The sequence below is a fragment of the Lycium barbarum genome, chromosome 9 (genome assembly GCF_019175385.1).
Source record: "Lycium barbarum isolate Lr01 chromosome 9, ASM1917538v2, whole genome shotgun sequence".
Taxonomy (NCBI): Eukaryota; Viridiplantae; Streptophyta; class Magnoliopsida; order Solanales; family Solanaceae; genus Lycium; species Lycium barbarum.
In genome coordinates, this window is record NC_083345.1 from 94,768,729 (window position 1) to 94,789,981 (window position 21,253).

Here is a 21,253-nt window from a genome sequence, read left to right on the forward strand (position 1 = left end):
AGCCTTGTCGGCTTGCATACGATATTGATATGTGATGGCAGCCTTGTCGGCTTGCGTATTATTTCATGATATGATTAGTTGTGACTCCTCAGGATATATATGATGATGTTACGAACTTTTAAGTTCCTTTCTAAGTTTCCGTATTGTCGTAGTTTCAGTTTGATGTTATATGTAACAGGTTGGTATACGGGTGCCCAGTTCGGGCACCAGTCATGGCCTACGGGGTTGGGTCGTGACACAAACTAACTAAGTTATGCAAACATTTAGCATTTAGAAAGTGGTTTGGAGTTGAAATTCCATCACAACTTCGGTGATTTCGTTCTATCTAAACTCACCAAAGAATACTTGTAGGGACGTCCAAATCTTCTTCATGGCTTGTAAACTCCTCATAAGCACCAACATTCACAAGCATCTTTAATTATGTCTGGCATGGCCCAACCCAGTCCAGAAATAGATTAAAGCATGTTTCAAAGTTCAACAACTACACAGTGCAGAAAAAGATGACTGATACTTTCTAAAACTTAGAGATGCATGTAACATTTATTGACAAGTTGAACTCTTCTTTGTCCTGAGTCAAACATGCTTCAATGAGGGCTGACCAGCTGAATTTTCCGTGCTCTTTGAAAAGGCAAAAAAGTAGTAGAAATTAATAAACTTAAGGTGTCATGTGCTTGCTCATACAGTCTAGTTGTTTATGAGAAATCCCAAAAGGTTCTAATCTATGACTTTTCAAAAATGGTGTTAGTGTGTCGGACCTTCCAAAAGTATTACATTTTGGAGGATCCAACACAGGTGTGGCAACATTTTTGGAGAGTCCAAACAAGAGAGCTTCTAACAATCAAAACCTCTTCTAAACTACATTGTACAAGTAACCAGAGGCGGACACACGTGTTGTGGTACGGTGCTCTGCACCCATTAACTCAGACGTGAACTATGTTTTTTATATAGAAATTTCTCCAAATTAGGGTATATAGGCTGAATAGCACCCACCATTCAAAAGTTGGAGTGGGTGTTTTGGTTTAGTGCATTAGTTAAAGTTGCACGGTTGGCTGAGGGGTGACGGTTCGATTCCTAGTTACCACAATTTTTTAAGAGATCCCCCTCTTCTTTTTCTTCCTTGACTACTTCTTAAATAACTCAAATTCTCATGTTTCTTAGTTGTTCCAGCTGACTTTTCCTTCTTTTTTTCCAAAATATTTATTCTTCTTCTTCTTCTTCATTGTTTTACTTCTTTTTTCACTTTAATTTTTACGTTTAGTTTTTAACTTTTTCCTAATCTTATTCGTTATCTTTTTCTATTATTGTGTTCAAATAATTTTTCCCTCCTATTTTATGAGTGGTAGCAACTTTACGGTAAAGGAAGGTCAGCACCCACCACATTAAAATCATGGGTCCGCCACTACCGGTAATGAGATCTTGATTTGGGTTTTGCATCAAGAACTATCCCAACAACAAGTGAAGAAGTTCTAGGAAACTTCAAAACCTCCTCTGATGTCTCTTCTGATATGTTAGCTTAGTCAGCCAAATATTATCAATTTTTCCAATACCAGTGCATGCTTCAGGAAAAACCTTAGTAGCTCTATCTCATTTTCTTCATATTTGAAATCAGTCAACTTAATCAACTTCAATGAGATTCCAAGCATACCATAATTTCACTAGGGTCGTGTATCTTCCAGTTCTAATCCCCGTCTAAATTCTCATAAGAAAACAAATAAAGAACCTCTAAATTAGGAGAATGCTTGACCAATAGATTCATGACTTGCATGCAGTCTTCATCCATTAACACTTTCAATATTAAGGACTTGAGCTAATAAAATGTGACCAGAATGTTTCTTACTTCATCAGATACACTATACAGACCCATAATAGAATCACTGCAAAGCCGCTATAGAAGGGACACTCTTGATCATCTTACGCACAAGCATGCCAATTTCTTTCATTTGATCATGCAGGTAAAAAAATAAGATGTGAACAATGTCAATAGAGAAGAGATTCTCTATAATTATATCCTTTGTCTTTGGAGCACTGTATTTCAAGACCTTGAGATTTGGGCAAGAAATTTTGACATTACAATTGCGGCAACTTTCTCAATTGTGATAATAGTTTTGTGGAGCCACATAAACCAGAGACAATGAAGGAATATTAAGCACAGTCATAATTCCCAAAGTACAAACTATCAGTAGTCTAGGACAAGACATTTTGAGAACAAGCAACCCGTCAAATTCTTGTTCGACAACTTGACGCCCAAACCATGGCCTGGGCATAACACGGCAGTCGGTGCCTGACTGTATATGACCGAGCGAACCAACTGGATGGCCGAATGTGTTATATCCCGAATTTTTGTACGTTCGCATAATTCAAGGTAATTGTGAGAAGTTAAGGGCAAGGCTATGTTCTTGATTTTGTTTAGTACACAAGTTGTCTACAAAAAATTTTGATGTGGAATGTTAAGAATGGCTAGGGATAAAATGGGAAAATTTGCAAGAAGGCTCATAGGAATATTGCGGAAGGCTAAGGGCAAATTGGGAATTTGGAAAATAATTTTCATGAATTGCAAGACCAAAAACAAAACAAAAAAGTGGGCTTCAATTAATTGGCCAAGGTGGCCATCCACCTTAATGGGCCAAGGCCCATATGAGAGTCCATTACATGTTATTAAAAGATGACAAAGTCATCTTTAACTCAAGAATTTTCAAGAAACCTTGAGAGAGAGAAAAAAAAAAGACCCCTCCATTTCGGCCAAGAAGAGAGAAAAATGGAACCTTCAATTTTGATCCAAAAAAATATTTTCTTCTAGTATTCCCACTAATTTGAAGGTCCTCTATAACATGGAGTAGTTGTTGGAGCAAGAGAACCACTATTTGTTGCAAGTTCACAATTCTAGACAAAAGAGAAATCAAGGGAAAAAGGTAAGAATTAATTCTCTCTTATATGTTATGGTTGATTTATGCATGTTGAAGTGTGTAGAGAAGGATTAAATTCATGAAATATGTGTGTATATGTGTTGGTCGTGGATGTGTTGAGTTGTGTAGAAAGAATGGATTAATTTTACTTAGTATTTAGATTGTTGTTGTAATGTATAGAAATGGATGAATAAAATTCATGAAAATATGTAGTGTGTGTTGTGGCCGTGTGGGTTGTGGTATGGTATGGAAAAGAGTGAATCAATTTTCTTAAGTATTTTGGTTATTGTAGTAATGAATTCTTATAATTGTATGAACGGTATTGTGACATGTGAATTTTGATATAGTTTATGAATCTAGAATAAGGAAAATGTGTTGTTGTTGTCCTTGTTGAAGTTGGAACATTTCGGGTTATGTTGTAAGTTGGTTGGGCTGTTTAACGTATTGTGAGAGTTGCTTGAAGTATTCTTGAATACCGTTCGAATGGTTTTGGATTAATACTTGAATATGTGAGCAACCAGATTGGCTTGATCGTATGCGGTTGGATTGAATATAATTGTTGGTATTATTGTTGATAATGTGGCCGAGTTCCATTCTCGGATTTGTTGTTGTGAAATTGACCGAGTTAGATTCTCGGGGATGGTGTATTTACAGGGGAAATGCTGCCGAAATTTTGGCAGAATATAAATGAATTCATTTGAAAGAATAAGACTAGTATATGCCGATGAATCTAATGATTATGTCAACTTTCTTGAATGTAGACTAACAAGTTTGGATAAATAAGCGTAGCTAATAAGGCGTGGCACAGGTATGTAAGGCTTCCCCTTTCTTTCTTTTGGCATGTCCTAGAGCTAAGTGAGGTATGACATGGCACGCACCTTGGGGTAACTCTACTCCTTGATTCCGAGATTTGCCATGACGCTTATTCTCTTTGTCATGGGCATGTCCCGTATGTCTGAGTCTATTGTATGCTTAATAAATGAATAAGCTACTTCATATGGTTTTGATATGTAGCCATGATTTCGAAGCTCTGTTTGATATGTTTCCGAGGTTGTCTATGATTCTGATTCGTTCAGGTATAAGTATGTCTGATATGATCGAGCTTACTATATGATTGAATAACGAGATAAGCATAAAGAATTGTGTTTCTAAAAGAGTTCTGTAAGATTTAATGTCCCCAACTTTCATGAAATATGTTTCTAAAAGGATTCTGTAAGTATGGTAGCACGTTTGATGATTCCAACGAGACTATAATACATTATGATACGTACATATGATTCCAACAGTTGTATTTGATTTGATCTGTATGATATCCAAAAGCTACTTGATATGATTTCTGCTTCGATTCTTCAAAATGGCTTCTGAAATGCTTTTAGGGCGTTCTGTACTTCAAACGCGCGTAACTTTCGTATACTAAATCCGATTGACCCGAAACTCATTTTTGGGCCTTCAGATATTGATAAGTATGTTTGTATATAAGTATGTTCCTATCTCGGGTCTTGATTTACGTGTATATGGTTTCGCATTACTCTGTTCGTGCAAGCTTTAGTTTGGATTTCACTGAGCCCGGGCCAGGACATGTTCTCGTGCGTACTCCACTGCATTGTTCACCGAGACCCACCAGTAGAGGGCCGGGACACGTTATATGATGATGGCGCCAGATTCGGACCGGATCCCCTCTACCGAGTCCCTCACTGGCGGGCCGGGACACGTTACATGCATACATGATATTTGATGTGACATACATGATTTTATCTACCGAGTCCCTCGTTCGAGGGCCGGGACACGTTATGCATATGTGATGTACGATGTTGACATACATGATTCTATCCACCGAGTCCCTCACTCGAGGGCCGGGACACGTTATTTGCACATGTGATATGTTATATGGATCGGGCTGCACGTTCCGCAGCGTATATGTATATATATGTGTGGATCGGGCCGTACGTTCCGCGGCATTATTATATTACGTATGACATATGATTTGGTATTCTGGATCCGTACTTTTTCTGATACATGATTCTGACATGCATGAGCTATGTTTGGAAAGTAAGCGTTCTGGCAGTCTGTACGTTCTGTATCCCTTCTGACATATGACATCATCTGTGTTTGGGAAGTAATCACTTTGGTATTCTGTACTTTCTGTACTCCTTCAGTCAGATGACATCGGTATACATGATTTGTGTCTGGAAAATAAGCTTTTGGGTACTCTGGATAACGTACTTATTTTTGAACTGTCTGTTCGGTTATGATTCTGTTTCTGTATTCCATGCTTTACATACTCAGTACATATTCCGTACTGACCCCCTTTCTTCGGGGGCTGCGTTTCATGCCACGCAGATACACCCAGATAAGTGGAAGAAATTGCAGAAGGTGTTCCAGCGAAGTTGGCAAGCTCTGTTTTGTCCCTGGAGTGTTGCTGAGTGGGAGTTTGTATGATATGCTTTCTGGATTGATGTTAGAGACTTTGCAGACAGAGTCGTGGGTATAGCATGTTGGTTCCGTAAGCGGCTCCATCAACCGATGTGTCATTCTGTGTTATGAAATCAATTTTATATAATTACAGATTTTGTTTAATTTTGAGAACGATAAAAGAAAGATTTCGAAAGCTTAATATGTATTTTACTTTTATCCGTTTTTCAGAAGTCCGAAGAAATTTTGTGTGAAATAAGAGTCTGTGGGTTCGCTCGGCTCCGGATGTGGGGCCGGGTGCCCATCACACCCTAGTGGAATTAGGGTGTGACAAAGTGGTATCAGAGCAGGTCTGTCCTAGGGGTTGTCTGCAAAGTCGTGTCCAGTAGAGTCCTGTTTATGGTGTGAAGCGCGCCACATTTATAAACAGAAGGCTACGGGGCATCTAGGGATTGTTGACCTTCTTTCTTTCATAGATCGTGCGATAGAGCCAAGTCATAGAAAAAAAAATGAAACTCTTTCTGTGAGCCTTACATACGACGGAAAAAGGGAAGTGATGATATGAAAAGGTCACAACGGTAAGTCTGGATATATTTGTTCTGTTACCTGAGACAGAAAGTTCTGGATGGCTAGAATGTGATATATAGCCGTATGCTCTGTAAGGTATTGTTGGTATTTGCTACGTACAGATTTCGAATGATAAGAATTTGTAAAGGTGACTATTGAAGATCAAAAAGGGTAAAATAGTAATTGTAAAAGAAAAGACGTGTTACGAACATGCCTCGGAATCTGTAAAACTTTGACTTGCTCCAGATTATGTAATAAAGGTCATGCGAGGAAGCGGACGCGATTATATTAGCATTAAGGCACCGAATCCCACCAGTGTTTCGAGGTTAAGCGTGCTAAGGTGGGAGCAATTTTAGGATGGGTGACCCCCTGGGAAGTATGCAAGAAATCTTAAAGATTTAGCCGTAAGAGACAAATGAAAAGATAGAGTAACCTAATGGGAAATTAGCGTATATGGAACGGTTAAAGACCCTGAAAGGCCACATAGCACGCGACAAGTTAGACTAGAGAAGAAACAGAAGGTACGCCACAACTCTGGAATTAGGATAGGCTTGAATGACGGTTGGAGTATTTTGTGGGCTAGTTGATAATAATTATATATATATATGAATGTGTATGATACCACCTAAGTGACTGTATCCGTGGACACGTGTGTCCCAGTGACCAGTGCTATGATATGGAAGGCACCAATTGAATAAGGACACCGAACTCCAGGTAAGAAAAGGAATGATAAAGCTTTGTGACAATGTTAGGAGATTTAGACTCCCGAAAGGTATATAGAGGAATAAATGTACAGTTGCAACACAAGAACATGGTTAAGGAGAATCATGAGTAAGTGAGCCAAATGAGTGAAAAGATTAATAGTGGATGGAGGGGTATGGAAATGCTGAGAAGAATGATAATGTACATATGGTAAGAAGTTTCGATATATTGTGCATAGAGTTGGAAAGAAAGATGAAGAGTAAGGGTATAAACGAAGACTTCACAAAAGGACTGTTGGCACATAAGGAGCCCCTTATAAAGGGGGGGGGGGGGGGGGAGAGGCCATATTATATTAAACTCAGAAAGGAATCATAACATCTTCAAGCGTTAAGAAAAGAAATCTATTAGCTCGAGGCCGAAGCCTAAATATATCGGCATACCAAGGGAATGTATGAAAGGGGTAGAAATGAATTGACAATAAGGGTACCATGAAACCAACATGAAGGAAAAGGATGGAAGACACCTCAAGAGAATGCTTCACGCCAACATGAGTCATGATATGTTTAGGACAAGATTTGGGACCCTCATATTGGACAAAATTTGCGCCATACCTAAGTACACAGCAACACATCTTGAAAGGTAATAAAAGAGTAAGAAAATGCTTACAAGTTAAGCTTATGAAGAATAATAGAGCAGATGATAGGACTCAAAGGATATTTCGGATGACGATGACTATTGTAATAAAAGTACCTACGACTGGTGGATTGGAAATTTTGAAAACAAGAAAGAACGCAGCGTTGGTGAAAGAAATAAAAGAGTTTGTTAGATACTAGAAAATAGTTCGTGGGCCATTAATTATATGAGACATGAGAAGATACGCTATGAAATTATGTGAACCATCGATGTGAAGTGATGTTCGATCATGTTTGTATAGAATCCACATCGGAGATCCAGCAAAGAATAACGATGAACGAAAGGAGCGCCAATACAAGAAATCAAAGACAAGTATACTTGCACCGAGAGATGTGAGAGAAGGAATTAAAGAAAAGTTGTAGTAAGAACCTAAAGACGTGGCTTTTGTTAAGGTATTGTGACGAAACAGTAACAGAAAAGAGATGATCTGGGAAAGACAAGGATAATAAGTTGGCACAATGGATTAGAGAAACCAATGACACAAAATAAGGACTCATGTAAAGACCGAGAGGTTCAATTATAAGGAATGGGCCTGAGAAGAGGACAACTATAAGAGGGATTCTCCCGAAGTATTATAACACCCCATGAGGTCAGCTGAACATTCGAGGACGAATGTTCTAAAGGACGAATGTTCTAAAGGGGGGGAGGATGTTATATACCGCATTTTTGTACGTTCGCATAATTCAAGGTAATTGTGAGAAGTTAAGGGCAAGGCTATGTTCTTGATTTAGTTTAGTACACAAGTTGTCTACAAAAAATTTTGATGTGGAATGTTAAGAATGGCTAGGGATAAAATGGGAAAATTCGCAAGAAGGCTCATAGGAATATTGCGGAAGGCTAAGGGCAAATTGGGAATTTGGAAAATAATTTTCATGAATTGCAAGACCAAAAAAAAAAAAAAAAGTGGGCTTCAATTAATTGGCCAAGGTGGCCATCCACCTTAATGGGCCAAAGCCCATATGAGAGTCCATTACATGTTATTAAAAGATGACAAAGTCATCTTTAACTCAAGAATTTTCAAGAAACCTTGAGAGAGAAAAAAAAAAGACCCCTCCATTTCGGCCAAGAAGAGAGAAAAATGGAACCTTCAATTTTGATCCAAAACAATATTTTCTTCTAGTATTCCCGCTAATTTGAAGGTCCTCTACAACATGGAGTAGTTGTTGGAGCAAGAGAACCACTATTTGTTGCAAGTTCACAATTCTAGACAAAAGAGAAATCAAGGGAAAAAGGTAAGAATTAATTCCCTCTTATATGTTATGGATGATTTATGCATGTTGAAGTGTGTAGAGAAGGATTAAATTCATGAAATATGTGTGTATATGTGTTGGCCGTGGATGTGTTGGGTTGTGTAGAAAGAATGGATTAATTTTACTTAGTATTTAGATTGTTGTTGTAATGTATAGAAATGGATGAATAAAATTCATGAAAATATGTAGTGTGTGTTGTGGCCGTGTGGGTCGTGGTATGGTATGGAAAAGAATGAATCAATTTTCTTAAGTATTTTTGTTGTTGTTGCAATGAATTCTTATAATTGTATGAACGGTATTGTGACATGTGAATTTTGATATAGTTTATGAATCTAGAATAAGGAAAATGTGTTGTTGTTGTCCTTGTTGAAGTTGGAACATTTCGGGTTATGTTGTAAGTTGGTTGGGCTGTTTAAAGTATTGTGAGAGTTGCTTGAAGTATTCTTGAATACCGTTCGAATGGTTTTGGATTAATACTTGAATATGTGAGCAACCATATTCGCTTGATCGTATGCGGTTGGATTGAATATAATTGTTGGTATTATTGTTGATAATGTGGCCGAGTTCCATTCTCGGATTTGTTGTTGTGAAATTGACCGAGTTAGATTCTCGGGGATGGTGTATTTACAGGGGAAATGCTGCCGAAATTTCGGCAGAATATAAATGAATTCATTTGAAAGAATAAGACTAGTATATGCCGATGAATCTAATGATTATGTCAACTTTCTTGAATGTAGACTAACAAGTTTGGATAAATAAGCGTAGCTAATAAGGCGTGGCACAGGTATGTAAGGCTTACCCTTTCTTTCTTTTGGCATGTCCTAGAGCTAAGTGAGGTATGACATGGCACGCACCTTGGGGTAACTCTACTCCTTGATTCCGAGATTGGCCATGACGCTTATTCTCTTTGTCATGGGCATGTCCCGTATGTCTGAGTCTATTATGCTTAATAAATGAATAAGCTACTTCATATGGTTTTGATATGTAGCCATGATTTCGAAGCTCTGTTTGATATGTTTCCGAGGTTGTCTATGATTCTGATTCGTTCAGGTATAAGTATGTCTGATATGATCGAGCTTACTATATGATTGAATAACGAGATAAGCATAAAGAATTGTGTTTCTAAAAGAGTTCTGTAAGATTTAATGTCCCCAACTTTCATGAAATATGTTTCTAAAAGGATTCTGTAAGTATGGTAGCACGTTTGATGATTCCAACGAGACTATAATACATTATGATACGTACATATGATTCTAACAGTTGTATTTGATTTGATCTGTATGATATCCAAAAGCTACTTGATATGATTTCTGCTTCGATTCTTCAAAATGGCTTCTGAAATGCTTTTAGGGCGTTCTGTACTTCAAACGCGCGTAACTTTCGTATACTAAATCCGATTGACCCGAAACTCATTTTTGGGCCTTCAGATATTGATAAGTATGTTTGTATACAAGTATGTTCCTATCTCGGGTCTTGATTTACGTGTATATGGTTTCGCATTACTCTGTTCGTGCAAGCTTTAGTTTGGATTTCACTGAGCCCGGGCCAGGACATGTTCTCGTGCGTACTCCACTGCATTGTTCACCGAGACCCACCAGTAGAGGGCCAGGACACGTTATATGATGATGGCGCCAGATTCGGACCGGATCCCCTCTACCGAGTCCCTTATTGAAGGGTCGGGACACGTTATCCACCGAGTCCCTCACTGGCGGGCCGGGACACGTTACATGCATACATGATATTTGATGTGACATACATGATTTTATCTACCGAGTCCCTCGTTCGAGGGCCGGGACACGTTATGCATATGTGATGTACGATGTTGACATACATGATTCTATCCACCGAGTCCCTCACTCGAGGGCCGGGACACGTTATTTGCACATGTGATATGTTATATGGATCGGGCTGCACGTTCCGCAACGTATATGTATATATATGTGTGGATCGGGCCGTACGTTCCGCGGCATTATTATATTACGTATGACATATGATTTGGTATTCTGGATCCGTACTTTTTCTGATACATGATTCTGACATGCATGAGCTGTGTTTGGAAAGTAAGCGTTCTGGCAGTCTGTACGTTCTGTATCCCTTCTGACATATGACATCATCTGTGTTTGGGAAGTAATCACTTTGGTATTCTGTACTTTCTGTACTCCTTCTGTCAGATGACATCGGTATACATGATTTGTGTCTGGAAAATAAGCTTTTGGGTACTCTGGATAACGTACTTATTTTTGAACTGTCTGTTCGGTTATGATTCTGTTTCTGTATTCCATGCTTTACATACTCAGTACATATTCCGTACTGACCCCCTTTCTTCGGGGGCTGCGTTTCATGCCACGCAGAAACACCCAGATAAGTGGAAGAAATTGCAGAAGGTGTTCCAGCGAAGTTGGCAAGCTCTGTTTTGTCCCTGGAGTGTTGCTGAGTCAGAGTTTGTATGATATGCTTTCTGGATTGATGTTAGAGACTTTGCAGACAGAGTCGTGGGTATAGCATGTTGGTTCCGTAAGCGGCTCCATCAACCGATGTGTCATTCTGTGTTATGAAATCAATTTTATATAATTACAGATTTTGTTTAATTTTGAGAACGATAAAAGAAAGATTTCGAAAGCTTAATATGTATTTTACTTTTATCCGTTTTTCAGAAGTCCGAAGAAATTTTGTGTGAAATAAGAGTCTGTGGGTTCGCTCGGCTCCGGATGTGGGGCCGGGTGCCCATCACACCCTAGTGGAATTAGGGTGTGACAAAGTGGTATCAGAGCAGGTCTGTCCTAGGGGTTGTCTGCAAAGTGATGATATGAAAAGGTCACAACGGTAAGTCTGGATATATTTGTTCTGTTACCTGAGACAGAAAGTTCTGGATGGCTAGAATGTGATATATAGCCGTATGCTCTGTAAGGTATTGTTGGTATTTGCTGCGTACAGATTTCGAATGATAAGAATTTGTAAAGGTGACTATTGAAGATCAAAAAGGGTAAAATAGTAATTGTAAAAGAAAAGACGTGTTACGAACATGCCTCAGAATCTGTAAAACTTTGACTTGCTCCAGATTATGTAATAAAGGTCATGCGAGGAAGCGGACGCGATTATATTAGCATTAAGGCACCGAATCCCACCAGTGTTTCGAGGTTAAGCGTGCTAAGGTGGGAGCAATTTTAGGATGGGTGACCCCCTGGGAAGTATGCAAGAAATCTTAAAGATTTAGCCGTAAGAGACAAATGAAAAGATAGAGTAACCTAATGGGAAATTAGCGTATATGGAACGGTTAAAGACCCTGAAAGGCCACATAGCACGCGACAAGTTAGACTAGAGAAGAAACAGAAGGTACGCCACAACTCTGGAATTAGGATAGGCTTGAATGACGGTTGGAGTATTTTGTGGGCTAGTTGATAATAATTATATATATATATATATATATATATATATATATATATATATATATATATATATATGAATGTGTATGATACCACCTAAGTGACTGTATCCGTGGACACGTGTGTCCCAGTGACCAGTGCTATGATATGGAAGGCACCAATTGAATAAGGACACCGAACTCCAGGTAAGAAAAGGATTGATAAAGCTTTGTGACAATGTTAGGAGATTTAGACTCCCGAAAGGTATATAGAGGAATAAATGTACAGTTGCAACACAAGAACATGGTTAAGGAGAATCATGAGTAAGTGAGCCAAATGAGTGAAAAGATTAATAGTGGATGGAGGGGTATGGAAATGCTGAGAAGAATGATAATGTACATATGGTAAGAAGTTTCGATATATTGTGCATAGAGTTGGAAAGAAAGATGAAGAGTAAGGGTATAAACGAAGACTTCACAAAAGGACTGTTGGCACATAAGGAGCCCCTTATAAAGGGGGGGGGGGGGGGGAGGCCATATTATATTAAACTCAGAAAGGAATCATAACATCTTCAAGCGTTAAGAAAAGAAATCTATTACCTCGAGGCCGAAGCCTAAATATATCGGCATACCAAGGGAATGTATGAAAGGGGTAGAAATGAATTGACAATAAGGGTACCATGAAACCAACATGAAGGAAAAGGATGGAAGACACCTCAAGAGAATGCTTCACGCCAACATGAGTCATGATATGTTTAGGACAAGATTTGGGACCCTCATATTGGACAAAATTTGCGCCATACCTAAGTACACAGCAACACATCTTGAAAGGTAATAAAAGAGTAAGAAAATGCTTACAAGTTAAGCTTATGAAGAATAATAGAGCAGATGATAGGACTCAAAGGATATTTCGGATGACGATGACTATTGTAATAAAAGTACCTACGACTGGTGGATTGGAAATTTTGAAAACAAGAAAGAACGCAGCGTTGGTGAAAGAAATAAAAGAGTTTGTTAGATACTAGAAAATAGTTCGTGGGCCATTAATTATATGAGACATGAGAAGATACGCTATGAAATTATGTGAACCATCGATGTGAAGTGATGTTCGATCATGTTTGTATAGAATCCACATCGGAGATCCAGCAAAGAATAACGATGAACGAAAGGAGCGCCAATACAAGAAATCAAAGACAAGTATACTTGCACCGAGAGATGTGAGAGAAGGAATTAAAGAAAAGTTGTAGTAAGAACCTAAAGACGTGGCTTTTGTTAAGGTATTGTGACGAAACAGTAACAGAAAAGAGATGATCTGGGAAAGACAAGGATAATAAGTTGGCACAATGGATTAGAGAAACCAATGACACAAAATAAGGACTCATGTAAAGACCGAGAGGTTCAATTATAAGGAATGGGCCTGAGAAGAGGACAACTATAAGAGGGATTCTCCCGAAGTATTATAACACCCCATGAGGTCAGCTGAACATTCGAGGACGAATGTTCTAAAGGACGAATGTTCTAAAGGGGGGGAGGATGTTATATACCGCATTTTTGTACGTTCGCATAATTCAAGGTAATTGTGAGAAGTTAAGGGCAAGGCTATGTTCTTGATTTAGTTTAGTACACAAGTTGTCTACAAAAAATTTTGATGTGGAATGTTAAGAATGGCTAGGGATAAAATGGGAAAATTCGCAAGAAGGCTCATAGGAATATTGCGGAAGGCTAAGGGCAAATTGGGAATTTGGAAAATAATTTTCATGAATTGCAAGACCAAAAAAAAAAAAAAAAGTGGGCTTCAATTAATTGGCCAAGGTGGCCATCCACCTTAATGGGCCAAAGCCCATATGAGAGTCCATTACATGTTATTAAAAGATGACAAAGTCATCTTTAACTCAAGAATTTTCAAGAAACCTTGAGAGAGAAAAAAAAAAGACCCCTCCATTTCGGCCAAGAAGAGAGAAAAATGGAACCTTCAATTTTGATCCAAAACAATATTTTCTTCTAGTATTCCCGCTAATTTGAAGGTCCTCTACAACATGGAGTAGTTGTTGGAGCAAGAGAACCACTATTTGTTGCAAGTTCACAATTCTAGACAAAAGAGAAATCAAGGGAAAAAGGTAAGAATTAATTCCCTCTTATATGTTATGGATGATTTATGCATGTTGAAGTGTGTAGAGAAGGATTAAATTCATGAAATATGTGTGTATATGTGTTGGCCGTGGATGTGTTGGGTTGTGTAGAAAGAATGGATTAATTTTACTTAGTATTTAGATTGTTGTTGTAATGTATAGAAATGGATGAATAAAATTCATGAAAATATGTAGTGTGTGTTGTGGCCGTGTGGGTCGTGGTATGGTATGGAAAAGAATGAATCAATTTTCTTAAGTATTTTTGTTGTTGTTGCAATGAATTCTTATAATTGTATGAACGGTATTGTGACATGTGAATTTTGATATAGTTTATGAATCTAGAATAAGGAAAATGTGTTGTTGTTGTCCTTGTTGAAGTTGGAACATTTCGGGTTATGTTGTAAGTTGGTTGGGCTGTTTAAAGTATTGTGAGAGTTGCTTGAAGTATTCTTGAATACCGTTCGAATGGTTTTGGATTAATACTTGAATATGTGAGCAACCATATTCGCTTGATCGTATGCGGTTGGATTGAATATAATTGTTGGTATTATTGTTGATAATGTGGCCGAGTTCCATTCTCGGATTTGTTGTTGTGAAATTGACCGAGTTAGATTCTCGGGGATGGTGTATTTACAGGGGAAATGCTGCCGAAATTTCGGCAGAATATAAATGAATTCATTTGAAAGAATAAGACTAGTATATGCCGATGAATCTAATGATTATGTCAACTTTCTTGAATGTAGACTAACAAGTTTGGATAAATAAGCGTAGCTAATAAGGCGTGGCACAGGTATGTAAGGCTTACCCTTTCTTTCTTTTGGCATGTCCTAGAGCTAAGTGAGGTATGACATGGCACGCACCTTGGGGTAACTCTACTCCTTGATTCCGAGATTGGCCATGACGCTTATTCTCTTTGTCATGGGCATGTCCCGTATGTCTGAGTCTATTATGCTTAATAAATGAATAAGCTACTTCATATGGTTTTGATATGTAGCCATGATTTCGAAGCTCTGTTTGATATGTTTCCGAGGTTGTCTATGATTCTGATTCGTTCAGGTATAAGTATGTCTGATATGATCGAGCTTACTATATGATTGAATAACGAGATAAGCATAAAGAATTGTGTTTCTAAAAGAGTTCTGTAAGATTTAATGTCCCCAACTTTCATGAAATATGTTTCTAAAAGGATTCTGTAAGTATGGTAGCACGTTTGATGATTCCAACGAGACTATAATACATTATGATACGTACATATGATTCTAACAGTTGTATTTGATTTGATCTGTATGATATCCAAAAGCTACTTGATATGATTTCTGCTTCGATTCTTCAAAATGGCTTCTGAAATGCTTTTAGGGCGTTCTGTACTTCAAACGCGCGTAACTTTCGTATACTAAATCCGATTGACCCGAAACTCATTTTTGGGCCTTCAGATATTGATAAGTATGTTTGTATACAAGTATGTTCCTATCTCGGGTCTTGATTTACGTGTATATGGTTTCGCATTACTCTGTTCGTGCAAGCTTTAGTTTGGATTTCACTGAGCCCGGGCCAGGACATGTTCTCGTGCGTACTCCACTGCATTGTTCACCGAGACCCACCAGTAGAGGGCCAGGACACGTTATATGATGATGGCGCCAGATTCGGACCGGATCCCCTCTACCGAGTCCCTTATTGAAGGGTCGGGACACGTTATCCACCGAGTCCCTCACTGGCGGGCCGGGACACGTTACATGCATACATGATATTTGATGTGACATACATGATTTTATCTACCGAGTCCCTCGTTCGAGGGCCGGGACACGTTATGCATATGTGATGTACGATGTTGACATACATGATTCTATCCACCGAGTCCCTCACTCGAGGGCCGGGACACGTTATTTGCACATGTGATATGTTATATGGATCGGGCTGCACGTTCCGCAACGTATATGTATATATATGTGTGGATCGGGCCGTACGTTCCGCGGCATTATTATATTACGTATGACATATGATTTGGTATTCTGGATCCGTACTTTTTCTGATACATGATTCTGACATGCATGAGCTGTGTTTGGAAAGTAAGCGTTCTGGCAGTCTGTACGTTCTGTATCCCTTCTGACATATGACATCATCTGTGTTTGGGAAGTAATCACTTTGGTATTCTGTACTTTCTGTACTCCTTCTGTCAGATGACATCGGTATACATGATTTGTGTCTGGAAAATAAGCTTTTGGGTACTCTGGATAACGTACTTATTTTTGAACTGTCTGTTCGGTTATGATTCTGTTTCTGTATTCCATGCTTTACATACTCAGTACATATTCCGTACTGACCCCCTTTCTTCGGGGGCTGCGTTTCATGCCACGCAGAAACACCCAGATAAGTGGAAGAAATTGCAGAAGGTGTTCCAGCGAAGTTGGCAAGCTCTGTTTTGTCCCTGGAGTGTTGCTGAGTCAGAGTTTGTATGATATGCTTTCTGGATTGATGTTAGAGACTTTGCAGACAGAGTCGTGGGTATAGCATGTTGGTTCCGTAAGCGGCTCCATCAACCGATGTGTCATTCTGTGTTATGAAATCAATTTTATATAATTACAGATTTTGTTTAATTTTGAGAACGATAAAAGAAAGATTTCGAAAGCTTAATATGTATTTTACTTTTATCCGTTTTTCAGAAGTCCGAAGAAATTTTGTGTGAAATAAGAGTCTGTGGGTTCGCTCGGCTCCGGATGTGGGGCCGGGTGCCCATCACACCCTAGTGGAATTAGGGTGTGACAAAGTGGTATCAGAGCAGGTCTGTCCTAGGGGTTGTCTGCAAAGTGATGATATGAAAAGGTCACAACGGTAAGTCTGGATATATTTGTTCTGTTACCTGAGACAGAAAGTTCTGGATGGCTAGAATGTGATATATAGCCGTATGCTCTGTAAGGTATTGTTGGTATTTGCTGCGTACAGATTTCGAATGATAAGAATTTGTAAAGGTGACTATTGAAGATCAAAAAGGGTAAAATAGTAATTGTAAAAGAAAAGACGTGTTACGAACATGCCTCAGAATCTGTAAAACTTTGACTTGCTCCAGATTATGTAATAAAGGTCATGCGAGGAAGCGGACGCGATTATATTAGCATTAAGGCACCGAATCCCACCAGTGTTTCGAGGTTAAGCGTGCTAAGGTGGGAGCAATTTTAGGATGGGTGACCCCCTGGGAAGTATGCAAGAAATCTTAAAGATTTAGCCGTAAGAGACAAATGAAAAGATAGAGTAACCTAATGGGAAATTAGCGTATATGGAACGGTTAAAGACCCTGAAAGGCCACATAGCACGCGACAAGTTAGACTAGAGAAGAAACAGAAGGTACGCCACAACTCTGGAATTAGGATAGGCTTGAATGACGGTTGGAGTATTTTGTGGGCTAGTTGATAATAATTATATATATATATATATATATATATATATATATATATATATATATATATATATATATATATATGAATGTGTATGATACCACCTAAGTGACTGTATCCGTGGACACGTGTGTCCCAGTGACCAGTGCTATGATATGGAAGGCACCAATTGAATAAGGACACCGAACTCCAGGTAAGAAAAGGATTGATAAAGCTTTGTGACAATGTTAGGAGATTTAGACTCCCGAAAGGTATATAGAGGAATAAATGTACAGTTGCAACACAAGAACATGGTTAAGGAGAATCATGAGTAAGTGAGCCAAATGAGTGAAAAGATTAATAGTGGATGGAGGGGTATGGAAATGCTGAGAAGAATGATAATGTACATATGGTAAGAAGTTTCGATATATTGTGCATAGAGTTGGAAAGAAAGATGAAGAGTAAGGGTATAAACGAAGACTTCACAAAAGGACTGTTGGCACATAAGGAGCCCCTTATAAAGGGGGGGGGGGGGGGGGAGGCCATATTATATTAAACTCAGAAAGGAATCATAACATCTTCAAGCGTTAAGAAAAGAAATCTATTACCTCGAGGCCGAAGCCTAAATATATCGGCATACCAAGGGAATGTATGAAAGGGGTAGAAATGAATTGACAATAAGGGTACCATGAAACCAACATGAAGGAAAAGGATGGAAGACACCTCAAGAGAATGCTTCACGCCAACATGAGTCATGATATGTTTAGGACAAGATTTGGGACCCTCATATTGGACAAAATTTGCGCCATACCTAAGTACACAGCAACACATCTTGAAAGGTAATAAAAGAGTAAGAAAATGCTTACAAGTTAAGCTTATGAAGAATAATAGAGCAGATGATAGGACTCAAAGGATATTTCGGATGACGATGACTATTGTAATAAAAGTACCTACGACTGGTGGATTGGAAATTTTGAAAACAAGAAAGAACGCAGCGTTGGTGAAAGAAATAAAAGAGTTTGTTAGATACTAGAAAATAGTTCGTGGGCCATTAATTATATGAGACATGAGAAGATACGCTATGAAATTATGTGAACCATCGATGTGAAGTGATGTTCGATCATGTTTGTATAGAATCCACATCGGAGATCCAGCAAAGAATAACGATGAACGAAAGGAGCGCCAATACAAGAAATCAAAGACAAGTATACTTGCACCGAGAGATGTGAGAGAAGGAATTAAAGAAAAGTTGTAGTAAGAACCTAATGATGTGGCTGTTGTTAAGGTATTGTGACGAAACAGTAACAGAAAAGAGATGATCTGGGAAAGACAAGGATAATAAGTTGGCACAATGGATTAGAGAAACCAATGACACAAAATAAGGACTCATGTAAAGACCGAGAGGTTCAATTATAAGGAATGGGCCTGAGAAGAGGACAACTATAAGAGGGATTCTCCCGAAGTATTATAACACCCCATGAGGTCAGCTGAACATTCGAGGACGAATGTTCTAAAGGACGAATGTTCTAAAGGGGGGGAGGATGTTATATACCGCATTTTTGTACGTTCGCATAATTCAAGGTAATTGTGAGAAGTTAAGGGCAAGGCTATGTTCTTGATTTAGTTTAGTACACAAGTTGTCTACAAAAAATTTTGATGTGGAATGTTAAGAATGGCTAGGGATAAAATGGGAAAATTCGCAAGAAGGCTCATAGGAATATTGCGGAAGGCTAAGGGCAAATTGGGAATTTGGAAAATAATTTTCATGAATTGCAAGACCAAAAAAAAGTGGGCTTCAATTAATTGGCCAAGGTGGCCATCCACCTTAATGGGCCAAGGCCCATATGAGAGTTCATTACATGTTATTAAAAGATGACAAAGTCATCTTTAACTCAAGAATTTTCAAGAAACCTTGAGAGAGAAAAAAAAAAGACCCCTCCATTTCGGCCAAGAAGAGAGAAAAATGGAACCTTCAATTTTGATCCAAAACAATATTTTCTTCTAGTATTCCCACTAATTTGAAGGTCCTCTTCAACATGGAGTAGTTGTTGGAGCAAGATAACCACTATTTGTTGCAAGTTCACAATTCTAGACAAAAGAGAAATCAAGGGAAAAAGGTAAGAATTAATTCCCTCTTATATGTTATGGATGATTTATGCATGTTGAAGTGTGTAGAGAAGGATTAAATTCATGAAATATGTGTGTATATGTGTTGGCCGTGGATGTGTTGGGTTGTGTAGAAAGAATGGATTAATTTTACTTAGTATTTAGATTGTTGTTGTAATGTATAGAAATGGATGAATAAAATTCATGAAAATATATAGTGTGTGTTGTGGCCGTGCGGGTCGTGGTATGGTATGGAAAAGAATGAATCAATTTTCTTAAGTATTTTTGTTGTTGTTGTAATGAATTCTTATAATTGTATGAACGGTATTGTGACATGTGAATTTTGATATAGTTTATGAATCTAGAATAAGGAAAATGTGTTATTGTTGTCCTTGTTGAAGTTGGAACATTTCGGGTTATGTTGTAAGTTGGTTGGGCTGTTTAAAGTATTGTGAGAGTTGCTTGAAGTATTCTTGAATACCGTTCGAATGGTTTTGGATTAATACTTGAATATGTGAGCAACCATATTGGCTTGATCGTATGAGGTTGGATTGAATATAATTGTTGGTATTATTGTTGATAATGTGGCCGAGTTCCATTCTCGGATTTGTTGTTGTGAAATTGACCGAGTTAGATTCTCGGGGATGGTGTATTTACAGGGGAAATGCTGCCGAAATTTCGGCAGAATATAAATGAATTCATTTGAAAGAATAAGACTAGTATATGCCGATGAATCTAATGATTATGTCAACTTTCTTGAATGTAGACTAACAAGTTTGGATAAATAAGTGTAGCTAATAAGGCGTGGCACAGGTATGTAAGGCTTACCCTTTCTTTCTTTTGGCATGTCCTAGAGCTAAGTGAGGTATGACATGGCACGCACCTTGGGGTAACTCTACTCCTTGATTCCGAGATTGGCCATGACACTTATTCTCTTTGTCATGGGCATGTCCCGTATGTCTGAGTCTATTGTATGCTTAATAAATGAATAAGCTACTTCATATGGTTTTGATATGTAGCCATGATTTCGAAGCTCTGTTTGATATGTTTCCGAGGTTGTCTATGATTCTGATTCGTTCAGGTATAAGTATGTCCGATATGATCGAGCTTACTATATGATTGAATAACGAGATAAGCATAAAGAATTGTGTTTCTAAAAGAGTTCTGTAAGATTTAATGTCCCCAACTTTCATGAAATATGTTTCTAAAAGGATTCTGTAAGTATGATAGCACGTTTGATGATTCCAACGAGACTATAATACATTATGATACGTACATATGATTCCAACAGTTGTATTTGATTTGATCTGTATGATATCCAAAAGCTACTTGATATGATTTCTGCTTCGATTCTTCAAAATGGCTTCTGAAATGCTTTTAGGGCGTTCTGTACTTCAAACGCGCGTAACTTTCGTATACTAAATCCGATTGACCCGAAACTCATTTTTGGGCCTTCAGATATTGATAAGTAAAACGTATATAAGTATGTTCGTATCTCGGGTCTTGATTTACGTGTATATGGTTTCGCATTACTCTGTTCGTGCAAGCTTTAGTTCGGATTTCACTGAGCCCGGGCCAGGACATGTTTTCGTGCGTACTCCACTGCATTGTTCACCGAGACCCACCAGTAGAGGGCCGGGACACGTTATATGATGATGGCGCCAGATCCGGACCGGATCCCCTCTACCGAGTCCCTTATTGAAGGGTCGGGACACGTTATCCACCGAGTCCCTCACTGGCGGGCCGGGACACGTTACATGCA

The 21,253-nt window shown here is 38.5% G+C and overlaps 1 pseudogene; it reads right to left on the bottom strand.

Annotated features, from left to right (window-relative positions):
* Positions 1 to 1,399: 1,399 nt before the first annotated feature.
* Positions 1,400 to 21,253, bottom strand: part of LOC132612042 (uncharacterized) — a 42,678-nt pseudogene continuing 22,824 nt past the window's right edge.